The following is a 15,348-nucleotide window of genomic DNA, read 5'->3' as shown; positions in this document are numbered from 1 at the left end:
CAAGGCAGGAAAACAGAAGTGGTGTAAAGGTGGTTGCCGGGCAGAGTCACATCAGGGGAGGTCTTGGTATTGCTAGTGTGATGGAACAGTGTCCAACAAAACGTACCCAAGTCACAAAACTGAGGCAGCTACTGTCTAGCCATTAAGCCTGGGAGTCCCTGGAATAGTGGGAGGAGGGAACTGATTCCCCAAAGTTGTCCTCTGAGCTTACATGAACCATGGCACCCCCTCCATGCAAATAAATTAGTAAATATAATATTTTAAAAATTCTTATTTGAACTTGGATGTTCTGTGCAGTCTCCCTGGTTTTTTTTCCAAAGGGCAGACAGCTACATTCAGCTCTATTCCACCAGCACAGAGCCACTAAAAAATTTACATGAAAGCCTAATGGTGGGACAGTTGGTGTGGTCAATACCGTTGTATTTGCCTAATGTGCACCAGGCTGTGGGTTCTATATCCCCAGGTTGGGGGTCAAGACAGTTTGTACCCAGCTGTGTTTCACAATATTTAAGCTATGGAGGGCTAAAGGTATGAGAGCCAAGGACACATGTGGCCATTTGTCTCTCATAGCACCTAGGGTGGTGGGTACCCATTGTGTGGCTCTCTCTAAGGATGACTGAGGCACAGCTTGTGCCAACGGCTTCACTTGGGGCAGGAGGACAATGAGCAGATTTTTGCCCCAGCTCTCCATTCAAACAGAATCAACAACAATTAAATAAATAGTACTTCTCAGAAAAAAAAAGGTAAGTAGACTGTGCTCAACTGCCCCATACCCAGTGACTCCCAAAACCTCAGTTTCTTTACTAAGAGAAATCACTTCATTCAGGAAATGTAGTTCAACAGAGGGAAAAGCCAGCCTTGGGAACCCTTAGGCAGAGCTTCAGAGACTAAGACAGACAAATAGAAACAAGATACATCATCCTCCACGTCAGTCAGGAGATTCTTCACCTCAGTGCTGACAGAACAGGTGCCCCAAATCACAGAAAAGATAAGCCTGACTTAACTGTTACTAATCAATCCAGGAATCACAAAAGAAACCATTGCATGAGGCAGACAGACTTCACACGTCCACAGCAGTGAGCTGTGCTTGAAAACTGGCTCCCCTTCATTCAGAGGCTGCTAAGAACATCTTTTGTAAACTTCACTGAAATAGAAATAGTGTTGAAACTGAGGCTGTCAGATGGCTCAGCCCATCAGAGCATGAGAGCCTGCTGTGTTACCGATAAGACCCAAGTTCAAGTCTAGGAATCCACATTAGGAAACTAGATTTAGTTGGCTAGTGTCTGCATGTGAGTCCAGCCACGGCACTGCTATGGAGAGATGGGAAGCAATGACTGAGGACTTGATTGAAACCTCCCCAAAGCAGCAAGTCTCCCCAATAAGACATATGCAAAACAAAACACTAAGAACCAAAGTGTCAGCAGAGACTAAACTCTTCAAAAGTTTTCCTCTGATCACCATACATTCAGGGTTCTCTAGAGGAACAGAACTTATAGAGTAAATCAATATCTATCTATCTATCTATCTATCTATCTATCTATCTATCTATCTATCTATCTATCTGACATTAGAATGACTTCCAGGTTGTGGTCCAGCTAATCCAACAATAGCTGCCTACCAACAGAAGGTTCAAGAATCCTTCTGTTGTTCAGCCCATGAGGCTGGATGCCTCAGCTGGTCTTCAGTATATGTCAGTCTTGAAGAAGTAGGCTCTAATGCCAGTGAAGGCATTAGAATGGACTTGCTAGAGAGTGAGAACAATCAGTCAAAGAGAGAGCTATCTCCCTTCCTCTGTATCCTTTACATAGGCTACTAGAAGAAGGTGGATCTTTCCATTTCAAAGATCGAGGTTAAGGTGGCTGTTTGAAACCTGGAGCTTATGCAGGGACACTTGGCTCAGTCTGGGAGGAAGGGACCGGACCTGCCTGGACTGAGTCTACCAGGTTGATCGCAGTCCTCGGGGGAGGATTTGCCCTGGAGGAGGTGGGAATGGGGGGTGGGCTGGGGGTAAGGGGAGAGGGTGGGATGGGGGAGAATAGGGGAACCCGTGGCTGATATGTAGAACTGAATGGTATTGTAAAATAAAATAAAATTAAAAAAAAAAAAAGATCGAGATTAGAAATTGGTCTTTCCACTTCAAATGATTTAATTAAGAAGAAAATCTCACAGGTGTGCCCAGACATTTGGGTTTTAGTTAATTCTTTGCAGCCCATGTATACCCCACAGATTCCCCCTTTTTGTTTTTTAAATAAGGTGGGCTGTTTACCTGTTTGGCATCCCCCCCCCTTTTTTTTTTCAAGTCAAACCTAACATTTATTGAGAACACAGAAAATCAGTTGACAGACCAGTCCTACTGTTCCTGAGTGATTTAGTTACTAAGCAAACACAGTATAGGTTTTTAGTCCTAACACTAGTTCTAAGGAGAGAAGAGTTAAGAAACCAGTTAAAGGTACAACGAGAGCCGATGATTTTCAAAGAGGCTGTTTTAGTCACATTTAGGAATTATTAGGATCAGTCTATCTTTGAGTCCAGTCCCATGGAGAATTGTCAGCCTCACACCTCTGGAGAAGGTTGGTGCTGAGTTGTCCTCATCATACATGGTCACCAGTGTCCATTATGCATTTGGCCTCCAGCACATACTTCTCCCAGTTCAGGGCCCAGTGAGTGCTCACCTCCAAGTTGTCTGGGTTGCAAAAGAAGGGCAGACTTTTCCCTTCTAAGAGCCTAGAGGTTTGAGGGAGCTACATGCTGGGAAGGAGTCTTTAAAGAAGTACACATGGGCGCAGCCTGTCCAATGGCATCTGTCCTCCCGCTGGGTTGTGGACCTCAGGAAGACCTGGAGGAAGATGTAAGCAAAGGGAAGCTACTGTTGCAAATGTTGAGCAGTTCCCAGGAACTGTGGTCCAGGCTTTCGGTTGAGGAAGAGAAGGTCAGTGTCCTCATGGACGTCCTCATGCAGCTGTGTGCAGAAAGATGCTGGCCCAAGTGAAAGCTGGGGACTTCTTCAGGAGCATAGAGCAGAGGTATGTCATCTGGCTGGTCCACATACAACCTCTCTCAGTAAGCATCCATTGAGAAGTGGAGGTCCAGCAGGGTTTTGCTCAGCAGCGGCAGCAGCAGCAGCAGCAGCAGCAGCAGCAGCAGCAAAGACAGCTTTAACCTTAGCCCCGGGGTGCTGGATGTCGATTTTGCCATTGGCTGTGCAAGCGAGGGCTGAGGTGGAAGAGCAGGTTGGTCTTGGCAGTGGGGTGCGGCCACATCAAAGGCCATCTCGGTATAGTCACCATTGTCTCCACACTCTGAGGATGTTGAGACAGTAGTGGGGCCCTGGGAATTGGTAGCAGATACTGGAAGCAAGTGGTAGATTTCTCCTGGGGTGGGTGTCAGAGGCTGCTGTAGGGAAGATAGGGAGGCAGAAGGATGTGGGGGCAGTGGTATTGTGGGAACGAGATCTCCGGGCTGTAGCAGGATCCAGGAAGAGCAGGACGACCATCAGCTGGAGTACCGCCATCTGATGTCAAAATAGCACACACTTGCAGCTCATGTAGCCAGGGCCATTCTTATCAGGAGGGTTTAGGTCCCATAGTTTGTGTTGCCGAATCTCAAGTACAAGTGTGTAGAAGGCATCCTCCACACCCTGCCGGGTCCTGGCTGATGTTTCCATGTAGGAGATGCCATAGCTGCGGGCAAGGTCCTGGGCCTGCTGAGACTCAACAGTCCGAGCGGCCAGGTCATACTTGTTCCCCACCAGCACCATTGGCACATTATCCGAGTCCTTTATCCATTTGATGTGCTCCCTGTACTGATGGATGTTGTTAAAGGACTTGGTGCTGTTGATGGCAAACACACAGAGGAAACCCTCCCCCGTGTGGATGCATTGGTCCCTCATGGTACCACATTCCTCCCAACCCGCTGTGTCTAGGATGTCCAGCAGACATGCCTCCCCATCAATGACCACCTGTTTCCGATGGAAGTTCTCTATGGTGGGGTCATATTCATCCACAAAATGATTCTGGATCAGCTGGATGGTCAGGGCACTCTTTCCCACACCTCCAGCACCCATCACCGCAAGCCTGTATTCTGTCATCATTTTTGTAGGGACTGTCACTCCAGGAGCTCCTGCCCCACAAGGGGCACGAAGGAGTGGCTGGGGAGCAGAAGGCCCTGATTGGTGATGCAGGTGTCCTTGTAGCCCTGAGGCCAGAGTGTGATGGCCTCAGGGTGCAGAATAACTGAACATGGGTGCTAATTCCCTCTTTTGTTCTATTAAAACAAAAACATATTTAAATTTAACAGCTATTTATCAGAGGATATTTGGCTCTGGGGTTAACTCCCTGTGTTTGTAAAGGGGGTACCGTTAGGAAGGGTTGGCATGCCTTGTATGGACTATCTTTTAAGGTCAGTATCCTAAATCCCAATGCCAGCTTGTTGGCTCGGCGGCTTCCCTTGGACAGAAATCCTGGAAGCCCTGAATGCCTCCTCATATGTTGTATGGGCATTCGCGTCCCTTCAGTAATCCCTCGAGGGCAACCATGAATGGGGAAATTAACCACATACTCTGTTGGACTCTATGAATTCTGGTAGGGGTTTGTTGGTTTTTGTCTTACCCCTACTATGGGAGATTTGGTAGGCCCTTCACCTAATTTGTTCCAGGCCACGAGCCCTGTTTGTCTAACCTGACCTTGGTAAGGACCTTGTACAACCACCTTTTGGACCCCCGTAAAGTACCCTTCAGCTGTACCTGCTAGCATGCCACAGGTGATAGGGATGGGGGGGTTGGCCACCCATTTGGCCTCTACCCTGGTCCGCCATTCCTCCTTATCTTTAGCCTCCCAGGGGTACCACTCTAGAGGTCTATTAGGGCTGACCCATACCTCCCAGTGAGGGGCTGGTTGTAGGGGTCCATATCACGGAGATCTCTCCTTAATGCTATGTATGGTGTTTGAGCAGCCTCAACCCCGGGGTCCCAAGGGGGAGGGCCAGAATCCCTTGAGGCCCAGGGCTTGGGCGCAGTGATTTTTACTTTTTGCTTTAACCTCTACCGTTTATTTCTCTGTGAATCTCACATGCTCCTTGCCGAATTTGGCCCCCATATTTTTTTCTTTACTCTCAGAACCTTCCCCGTTCCTTTTGACCCCTGGGGAGGCCCCTGTTTTCCTTTCTTTCTTTTCTAACCCTTGGGGAGAATCGTTTTCCCTCTTTGACTCCTGAAAAGGGGGTGGCGGGGAATCTGGGTGAAAAGCCACCTTAAAGGCTATGATAGTGGGGTAGAAGCCCAGGGGCGGCAGTATGCTGAAATGTTTCTCCCTTTCTCTTACCAGCTTTTCCATTTGGGCCCAAGTGCTGCAGGAGAAAAGGTTGGCACTAGGCACCCAAAAGGCAAGGAGAATTATAATCTCCCAGGTGGCGACAATATTACTTTAAGAAATTTCAAGCCCTCTAGACTTAAACATATAACACAGGACCTTGGGGGCTGGCTTATCACTTGAGCATTACCCATACTGAGGGTTTTACTTACCCTGGAAGACCGCTTGGCCTTGGCCGAAGTACTTCAAGCCCCATGTTTAGGGCACCAGCTGTGGGGACCTGCCCCACCGGGAACTTAGGTCACCTGTGAAGAGGTGGCCTGGAACCGAGGAAAGGCAAGTGGGTGCCGCTCGCCCCATTCAGAGTCAAGTCAAGCAAGAACTCCTTTACTGATGGGCAGTAAGCCTCATTTATACCAGAAAACCTCAGAACCCTAGGAGGGGGATGAAGGAACCCACCAATCATTTTAAAGATCACCCTATTTACAAGTTGTTTATGCCCTGACACCATCTCCTGTTTTTAGCATAAATAACTTGAGCTAACTTCTTCTCTCACTATTTGTCTTTAATCTCCATACAAACAACCCAAGCTAACTTCCTCTTAGCCAGCCTTTGTATCTATTCTCTGTACAAACAGCTTAAACTAACTTCTTCTGGTACCATTTGTATTCACTCTCTGCACAAACAGCTTAAAGCTTAAGCTCTGTTTATCTAAATTTCTTTCGGCACCCTGTCTGCAGCCTATGTATGCCCCACATGTTGGGTGACCAGAGAGGCCAGAAAAGAGTGTCAGACACTCTGGAGTTGGAGTTACAAACAGTTGTGAGTCACTCTGTAGGTGGTGGGAATCAAACCCGGATCTTCAAGAGAAGCCAATGCTTTAACTTCTGAACCTTCTCTCCAGCCCCTGTATTGTTTGGAATGAAATGTCTGTAGAGTCTACTGTTATTTTTCCGTATCTCCTCTAACAAGGTCATACCCACCAACTTAGAAGAGGTGGAACATCTCAGTGAGGTGTTGCTTTTGTTTCCCTAATCACCAAGGATGCTGTGTGTGTTGTCATAGCTCTGTGGTTTTCTGAACATTCAATGTTCAAAAGGACATTGAAAAACAAAATGCAGAATTTGATCTCAAATCCCACCCCGATTAGGAGTCCTTAGAACAGGAAGCTCATCACTAAGAAACATATGTGAGGCTGACTACCACTCCTCCAAGTAAATAACAGGCTGACCTTGTCGACTTTTTTTTTTTTTTTTTTTTTTATTTTTTATTTCAGGGTCTCCTTACCTCTATACACATCTCCTTACCTCTATACCCATCAGGGTGGTCAGACATTGCTGGTAGCTCCAGCCTGGGACAACCACTCGCCCTGTGGCATCCATATGCGTTAAATACTCTAGCCCTGGGGGACGGGGCGGGGGTGGAGGGAGTGGAAGAGGACACATGACTGGCCTGGCCTCACTCTGCACTGAGTATGTGCTGCACAGCCCCAGAAGACCAGGGCTTCAGCTCAGGATGCCTGACTAAATGTGCGGAGCCCCAGGCCATATCCACCACACTCCAAATCTTGGAAAAAATCACCAGAGGAAAGCACCTTCCCACATCCCAGGCTTCAGCGACCTCCTACACCCCACCTACTGTGCTCCACAACTGGCAAGGGTCACCCTGCTTCAGGGAGGCCAGCCTCATTGGCAATATGGTCAGAAAATGACCGGTAGCTGGCAGGGTGGGGTTTTTTTTTCTTTCCCAATTTATATTACATTTTAGTGCTTAGTGAAATTGGAGTGTGTGCATGCCTGTGAAGGTCCAAGGAGAGATTATAAGTCAGCTCCCTCCCTCCACTGTGAGCACTCCCTGAATCAGATTCAGGTGATCAGGCTCGGTGGCCAGCTTCTTCCTCCACCGAGCAAGTTTTATCTCTGGCATGCTATATCGTTTTTAAGCTGTTAACTGCTTATTACTTTTCTGATTCATTTTTTTAAAATTTGAATTGAATGGTTTTTGGTTTTTACAGTACACTGCTAAAACTAGCCCATTCATTGTGTTTTAGCATCATGCTGAAGTGTCTTATTCCCCCTTTTTGAAGGCAGATTCCCTCTAACGCTCACGCAGTCACCGGAAGGAAGGAGCCCACTAGGGGCCAAGTAACATTTCTCCGGACTCAAATTTCTTTTGCTCTCCGCTTTTGGGGTTTCGGAGGCTGCAAGCCAGCGAGAGTCGGCTTTGTATGTGAGAATCATTTACAGAAGCAGCCACTGTATCCGGGTTCTCTCGGATACAGCTGCAGACACTGGGCAGACTGGAAATTCCTCGCCTCTGTGCTGATCGGATGGATGCACAAAATATCAGCGGACACCGCCGACCCAAGCGTCCTCAGCACACCCTACATCCCGCCAATTGCAGAACAAACCAGCACACGAGGCGGACGAACGGCTCAGTTCCACCTCATTACCCTATTCTAGGAAGGGAGGGGAAAGTCTTGATCCGTCTAGAGGACGTAAAGAACATCTTTTGTAAATTTCAATAAAATGGAATGTTGAAGTTGAAATAACGACATTGAAGGAGGGTGGGAAGCAGAGAAAGAAATTACAGCGGAGCTGGAGTGAGGATGGCTCAGCGGTTAAGAACACACACTTCTGGCACCCAGAGCTGCAGGCTCACAGCACAGCTTCAGGGCATTCAGCACCTTTCGCTTTTATGGTCACCTGGGCTCACATGCGCGCACACAATTAAAAATAATACAATTGTTTAGTAGTAAAAATAATTTAAAGAGAAAAAATATTACAGACGGACATCACCCCAGATTGTAGACACAAAAATCTCTCTTGAGAGCGTCTTTGGAGGTTCTAGCCGGAGAGCGGAGACTAGTCCTCCTCTTTGGGGAAAGCTGTCCTCTTCGACTGGGAGAGCAGCTTCTGGAGGGATGTGGAACTCTGAGGAAGGAAGAGGACGCCTGGCCAGCTAGATCGGCCGAATCAACCAACCCTGGCGATCAATGGGGTGACAGATGTCGCAGTTAGATCTCACACCCATAAAATTCTTTCTTAATTAAAAAGATTGAAATAATTGCGAGTGTGTTTGCTAGGGCACACACGTGGAGGCAGAGGACAGACAGCTTTGCGGAGCCATCCCCCTCCTGTAGATTCTGGGCTTGTAAACCCCTTTTCCTGCTCAGCCATCTTGTCAGCCCAGCATTATCTTTAACAAGATATCACAAAACAAATTTAGTTTCTGAAGTTAATACAAAACCAAAACAAACGAAAGAATGGTAAAACAACTCACCCAACACACCTAAAATGAATTGCGTGTGTGCAGCAAATAATTGGAGTTAATTTTTTTATATCTTTCCAAAGACAGTAGTGTGTGCGTGTGTGTGTGTGTGTGTGTGTGTGTGTGTGTGTGTGTGTGTGTGTGTAGGCTTGTTTCATTTTATATTCATTTTATATTGTTTTGTATCTACGAGCATTTTGCTTGCATGTACGTATGCGCGCTCTGTGCGTGCTTGGTGCCAGTGGAACCCGCATTGTGGTGTCTGCTCTCCTGGGGCTGAAGTTACAGACAGTTGTGAGCCACTATTTTAGTTCTGGGAACCAAACCCAGGTCCTCTGCGAGAACAGTAAGCAGCCCCTCAAAAACGAGTATTTAAGAACAAATCTTACAAAAGATCCTAAGGTCTCTGCAATACAAGAAGCATGGTGGGAGGAGTAAAGGAGACCCGAGTAAGTCTGCGCGGCGGGAGACCGCTACCCCGCATTCATTACTTCCTGCTGCTGTAATGAAAACACCAGGACCCAGAGTGAGTTACCGAAGAAAGATTTTATTTTGGCTTATGGTTCCAGAGGAGGAGGGAGGCATGACAGCGGGCAGCTAGAGAGCGAAGCAGAGAGTGTATCTTCACTCAGCCGGGAACACTAAGGAGAGAGCAAACTGGAAATGGATCAAGACTATAAACTCTACAAGCCCACCCACAGGAACTTCCTTCCTCCGTAAGGCTGCAATCTAAAAGTTCCATGACTCCCCAAACAGTGCTACCAACCGGGGGACCACAAGTTCAAACGCTTGAGCCTATGGGAGGCATTTCTCATCCAAATCATCACAATCCCTAAACAGTCTTGCCGCTATGGTGGGCGTATGGTGGGCGTGCAGCATGCCGGGTCTACAGCCCGGAAAGACCGCAGATGAGGGGACTTTCTATCTCCGCTTCCTATCATTCCCTATCTCAGTAATACTATTGTATTATGAATCCCTCAAGGGGTTAAAGACTGTTAGGTCACAGAGGTGCCTGAGTGTTTTGCCTGCATCTAAATATATGTATACCATGAGTGTGCCTGGTGCCCAAAGAGCTCAGAAGAGGGTGTCAGACTCTCTATCCCCGCCCCCCCACCACACCCCCGCCCTGTTCGTCAGACTCTCTAGAACTGGAGTTACAGATGTTGGTGAACCACCATGTGGGTGCTGGGGATTGAACCTGAGTCCTCTGCAAGAGCAATAAAGTTTTGTTAATCACTGGGCCATCTCTCCAGCTCTAAGCTGTTTTTAGAAATTATCTTTTTTTAGTATGTTATAAAGCAGTAGGTTTCTACACCGTTAGCTTTGTTTATCTCTCCTTCCCCAACACCTCTTCTCGTTTGTTTGAGACAGCGTTGTGCTCTGTAGTCCAGGGTGGCCACAAATTGGTGCTTCTACTCCCTCAGCTTCCAGAGTGCTTAGGTTATAGACTTGTACCACCATGCCCATCTTGACAACCTGAATCTTTTGATGAGATTGATCAGATAGTGCCAGGAGTTTTCACTATATTTTCAGTCACCCGAAGAAATAAAAAACATATATGTTCTTCAAAAATACAGATGTAGGGGCTGGAGAGATGGCTCAGTGATTAAGAGCACAGGCTGTTCTTCCAGAGGTTCTGAGTTCAGTTCCTAGCTGGCTGTAATGACATCTGGTGCCCTCTTCTGGCCTGCAGGCATACATGCAGACAGAGCTCTGTATACATACATAAGTAAATCTTTTAAAAAATGATGTGAAGATGAAATATATAACATTACAAATCTTACAATACAGTGCTTACAATTAGAAACAAAAAAACAAACAAAACCAAACCTGAGTCTAGACAGATGCCTCAGCAGTTAAGAACACTTGCTGATCTTGCAGTGGACCAGGGTTCTGGTGTCAATACCTACACAAATGGCTCACAATTGCCCATAACTCCAGTTTTAGAGTGTCTGATACGCTCTCTGGCTTCCTTGGGCACATGTGCTCACATGGTGCACATACACTCAAGCAGGCACACACATATACACATAAATATAATAAATAAATCTTTTCAAAAAGCAGCATAACCATGTCTTCAGTGTGATGGCATTTCCAGTGAGAATTAGATCACGAAGGCTCTGACCTAATAGATATTAACCCCTTGATGGATTATAATAAGATGGCATTATTGAGAGTTAGGGGATGGTAGGAAGTGGAAGTCACCAGAGGACACATTTTGCCCTGGTCTTTTCCTCTACCTTTCTGGCTACCATGATATCACTTTTCTCTGTCATGACAAATTAAAATCTTTCACACCTTGAGCCAAAATCAGCCCTTCAGACCCCAGGAACCTTGTCACAATGACAAGAAAAGTAATAAATTCAGTATTTCTAAGCCTGTTCATGTTTTAAGGCTGTTTTGTGAGAATCCATTATGCCATCATTTTGTTTTGCCTATTGTGTGTGTATATGTGTGTTCATGTCCATGTATGTCGTGTGGATGCATACACCTATGTGTGCAAGTGCATGCAGAGACAGGGTCTCTTACTGGTCCCAGACTTTTTGAGTAGGCAAGGGGCCGGCTGGCTAGTGAGATCCAGGGATCCACCTATCAGGGATCTACCTCCCTCTGCCTCCCCAGTGCTAGGATTAGAAGCGTGTATTATCACACCTGACTGTTTATTTATTATTTATTATTATTTATTTACATGAGTCCTGGGAACAATTCATGTCCTTGCAATTACGAGACGAGCACTTTACTGACTGAACCATTCCCCTACCACTGTTTTGAACTTTTTTCTCTGCATTTTAATTTATAATAAAGGGTCAGGAAAGTATCCTGAGAGTGAGACCAGGCAAATGCAATCACATAAGAATACCACTTTACTAATTGTAGATATGTGGATACAGAAGTGCTGGAGGCACTGATGGATTGTGGAGACATTAATTCAGATTTCCCCATACACAGGACTTGTCTTTTTTTCTTATATGCCTTCTTTTAAATTTTCAAATTTAGTTAAAACATAATCTTCCCCTTCCCTGTCCTCCCTCCAAGTCCTCTCTTCCTCCCATCCCTCCTATGTCTCCTCTATCCCCCAATAGATAGTCTCTTTTTCTGATTATTATTATGATTTTTATTATCATAAACACTATTTACCATGATGATGATTATTGTTGTTACACACACACATTTAAACACATCAATATATAACTATAACCTCTGGAGTGGAGCACAGGACTGACCACTTTGTATTAGATAACCATTAGAGGGCTCATCCCTGGGGAAGACTAATTCTCCCTTTCTCAACAGTTTTTATTTGCTTATCCCTTTTCTAGGCATGGGGCTCTCGAGTTTTCCTCCTTCCACATTAGTACGTCTATTGTCATTGCTCAGGTCTTGTTTAGGCAGCCGTACTGTTGATGTATCATGGTGTGGGTTCTCTGTCATTTCTAAGAGACACATCTCACAGATTTCCTGGTCCTCTGGAGTTGCAATCTTCCTTCCCCCACTTTCCTGGTGTTCCCTGAGCCTTAAGTGCAGGAGTGTGTTGTGGATGCGTCCACTGGGGCTGGGCCCCCAAGGTCAGTTCTCTGCATTTTGGACAGGTGTGGTTTTTGTAAAGATCTCTGTCTGCTGCAAAGAAAAGCTGCTCTGAAGATTAGCAAAGGTGGCTCATGAACCAGGGCTTGTCTTTTCTAATATATTTGCTGTTATTACTCCCAAAGTATTTATAATTGCTGATTAAATATCTTATATCCAGTAGGATGTGGTGGTTCAGACTATAACCTCAGCACTGACAGGCTGCCTGAGCAGGAGATCACCATGAGTTCAGGGCCTCCCTGGGCCAAATAATGAGTTCAGATCAACTGGGGCTACAGAATAAAACCCTGCCTCAAAAAACATGCCCCTCCCCCACAAAGAAAAATCCTTACCTGATTTTCAGTACTTCCACATACAATATTTGATGCTACTATGTGAGGCAGTCAAAACCAGCACCATTTCCTTGGTTGAGAATCCAATTTTTGAATTCTGAGAAACAGTAACATTTGATCCTTCTCTACTCCTCTTGACAATAATGATACTCATTTCCACCACCTCCCTCCCTCCTCCCCCTTCTCCCTCCACACCCTCCAGTGCTGGACACTGAACCCACAGTCCTGGGCAAAAGAGCTTCACCACTGAGCAAAACAAGTACACCACAGAAGTGGTTTCCCTCCTTCCCTTCCCTTCCCTTCCCTTCCCTTCCCTCCCCTCCCCTCCCCTCCCCTCCCCTCCCCTCCCCTCCCTTCCCTTGCCTTGCCTTCCCTTGCCTTCCCTTCCCTTCCCTTCCCTTCCCTTCCCTTCCCTTCCCTTCCTTTCCCATCCCTTCCCCTCCCCTCCCCTCCTCTTCCCCTCCCCTCCCTTCTTCCTTTTCCCTTCCTCTCCTTCCTTCTTCTTTTTCCTCCTCCTTCAACTCTGTAGTCCTGGCTGTCCTGGAACTCGATTTGTAGCCCAGGCTAACCTCAGAGGTCTGCTGTCTCTGCCTACCCAGTGCTGGAATTAAAGGTTTTCAAAGTGAATAAATTTAAGGTTTAGACAATGATCAATTTTTTTTTTTTTTTGTAAATACTGAAAGTGTTCTTTTTGGCTTGACTTAATTTAAATGGACTAATCTTTTAGTTTTGAAAGGGCACACATCTTAAATTATTTTCTCGGGGGCGCTGGAGAAAGCTGTCACACACCAGGAACTTGTTTTCACGTTTGGTGCAGGAAACCCACTTTTGCTTGCCCGCACCTTCATCCTCCGGAGAGTCAGAACTTCTTTTGAGATAAGGTCTTGCTGTGGTTGAGGCTAGTCTCAAACTCCCAAGCTCGAGTGATTCTCCAGCCTCAGTCTCTTGAACGGCTGGCACTACAGTGCAGATCACAGTGCCACGCTAAACCAAAGGTTTATTTCTTGTATTTGAAGTACTCATTGATAGTAACTGTGGCCTGTAGTCCTTGGAACATGCACACAACCAAAACTGCTCCCTAGAGGAACCAGAACACATGAGCAGGCCATAAAGATTTATAAGGGAACTACAGTCATATGTATGTGTGAGAGCAGGTACAAGTACCATGCGTATACAGGAGCCCAAAGAGGTCATAAGATGTCAGATCCTCAGAACTGGAGTTATAGACAATTGTGAACTGCCATGTGGGTGCTGGGAACCAAACCCTGGTCCTCTGCAAAAGCAGCAAGTGCTCTTAACTGTGAAGTCATCTCTCCAGCCCTCCAGATTCTATTTTCCGCATGTGGAACTTGATCCTAATAGTCTCCTACACAAGAGGAAATCTCTTGATTGAACCACAAGATCAAAACTCAAGCTTTCCTGCTCCTATGCTGGGGATGCAGCTCGGTTGACCGAGTGCTTGCTTAGCACGAGTATGATCCTGGGTTCAATTCTCAGCACCACATAAAAACCAAGTGTTTTGGTGAACGCATGTAATTCCGGAACTGGAGGTAGGAGGATCAGAAGTCCAAAGTAATCAGTGCTTACATGGGAAACTTAGGTTATAGGAAGCTTAGGTTAGCCTGGGCAAAAGACCCTTTAAAAATATTCTCTGGTTGTTATCCTGTTTGTGGCATGTGGTGGTTTGATTAGGAATGGCCCCCACAGATTCATGCGTTTGAATGCTTGGCCCATAGGGAGTGGCACTATTAGGAGGTGTGGCCTTGTTGGAGGAAGTGTGTCACTGTGGAAGGCGGGCTTTAAGGTCTCATATGCTGAAGTTATGCCCAGTGTGACAGACTCCTCCTGCTGCCTTTGGATCAAGATGTAGAACTCTCAGTTCCTTCTTCAGCACCATGTCTGCCTGCATGCCACCGTGCTTCTCATCACGATGAGAATGGACTAAACCTCTGAAATTGTAAGCCAGCCCCAATCCAATGTTTTCCTTTCGAAGAGCTGTCGTGGTCATGGGGGTCTCTTCACAGCAATAAGAATCCCCGAGACAGGGCATGTTTGATTGTGCGCAGGCACAACACACAGACCACACACACACACACACACACACACACACACACACACACAGTTGTCTATAAATTAGATTTAGTGTGCAAGAGCCAAGGACCATCAGAAATGACCTACTGGAGAAGCCAAAGAACATGAGCTAAAGATGCAGACTCTAGGTACGAATGAGGTGTACTTTTAGAGCACACGTTCCTGGTGGCTATCAGTTGACCTAGCCAGGCACAATCTCTAGAAATGAACTGCCAAATACCATGGTTACCTACATACTACTTTTTCTTTTCTTTCATTTTTATGTGCACATTTCTGTGTGAGTGTGGTGGATCCCCTGGAAATGGTGTCACAGATAGTTGTGAGCTGCCATATGGGTGTTGGGAGCTGAACCCGGGTCCTCTGGAAGAGCAGCCAGTGATCTTAAACCCTGAGCCATCTCTCCAGTCCTATTTAGTACTTCTATTTTTTATTCCTTTTTTTATTTTATAATTTTATTTAGTACTTTTAATGCTAATCATTTACTGACTTGTGGAGCCGGTGGAGAGCCTGAGTTGGGGGAGAAAGACAAAACAAGGATACAGTAGATTGTTACAAAAATGGTCCCAGGCAACAGATGGATCCAGTGTTCTTGTCCTAGTACAGCCTCTTCCACATGGAATCTGGCCTTGGAGATTTGCCTTGCTTTGGCCAATGGGAAATTAAGTTACTGAGTCTTCTGGAGCAGCTAGGGAAGTGACTCCTTCAAAATCCCAAATGCAGCATCATTGTTGCTTAAGCACATTAAAAAGAGATTTAAAAAAAAAGAT

The 15,348-nt window shown here is 46.1% G+C and overlaps 1 pseudogene; it reads right to left on the bottom strand.

Moving 5' to 3' along the window:
- Nucleotides 1–3,517: 3,517 nt before the first annotated feature.
- On the bottom strand, nt 3,518–4,120 carry LOC102907216 (GTPase HRas pseudogene; annotated as a pseudogene).
- Nucleotides 4,121–15,348: the final 11,228 nt, after the last annotated feature.

Source organism: Peromyscus maniculatus, chromosome 21 (assembly GCF_049852395.1).
Source record: "Peromyscus maniculatus bairdii isolate BWxNUB_F1_BW_parent chromosome 21, HU_Pman_BW_mat_3.1, whole genome shotgun sequence".
In the NCBI taxonomy this organism is placed as follows: Eukaryota; Metazoa; Chordata; class Mammalia; order Rodentia; family Cricetidae; genus Peromyscus; species Peromyscus maniculatus.
This window is presented reverse-complemented; position numbering and strand designations above follow the sequence as displayed.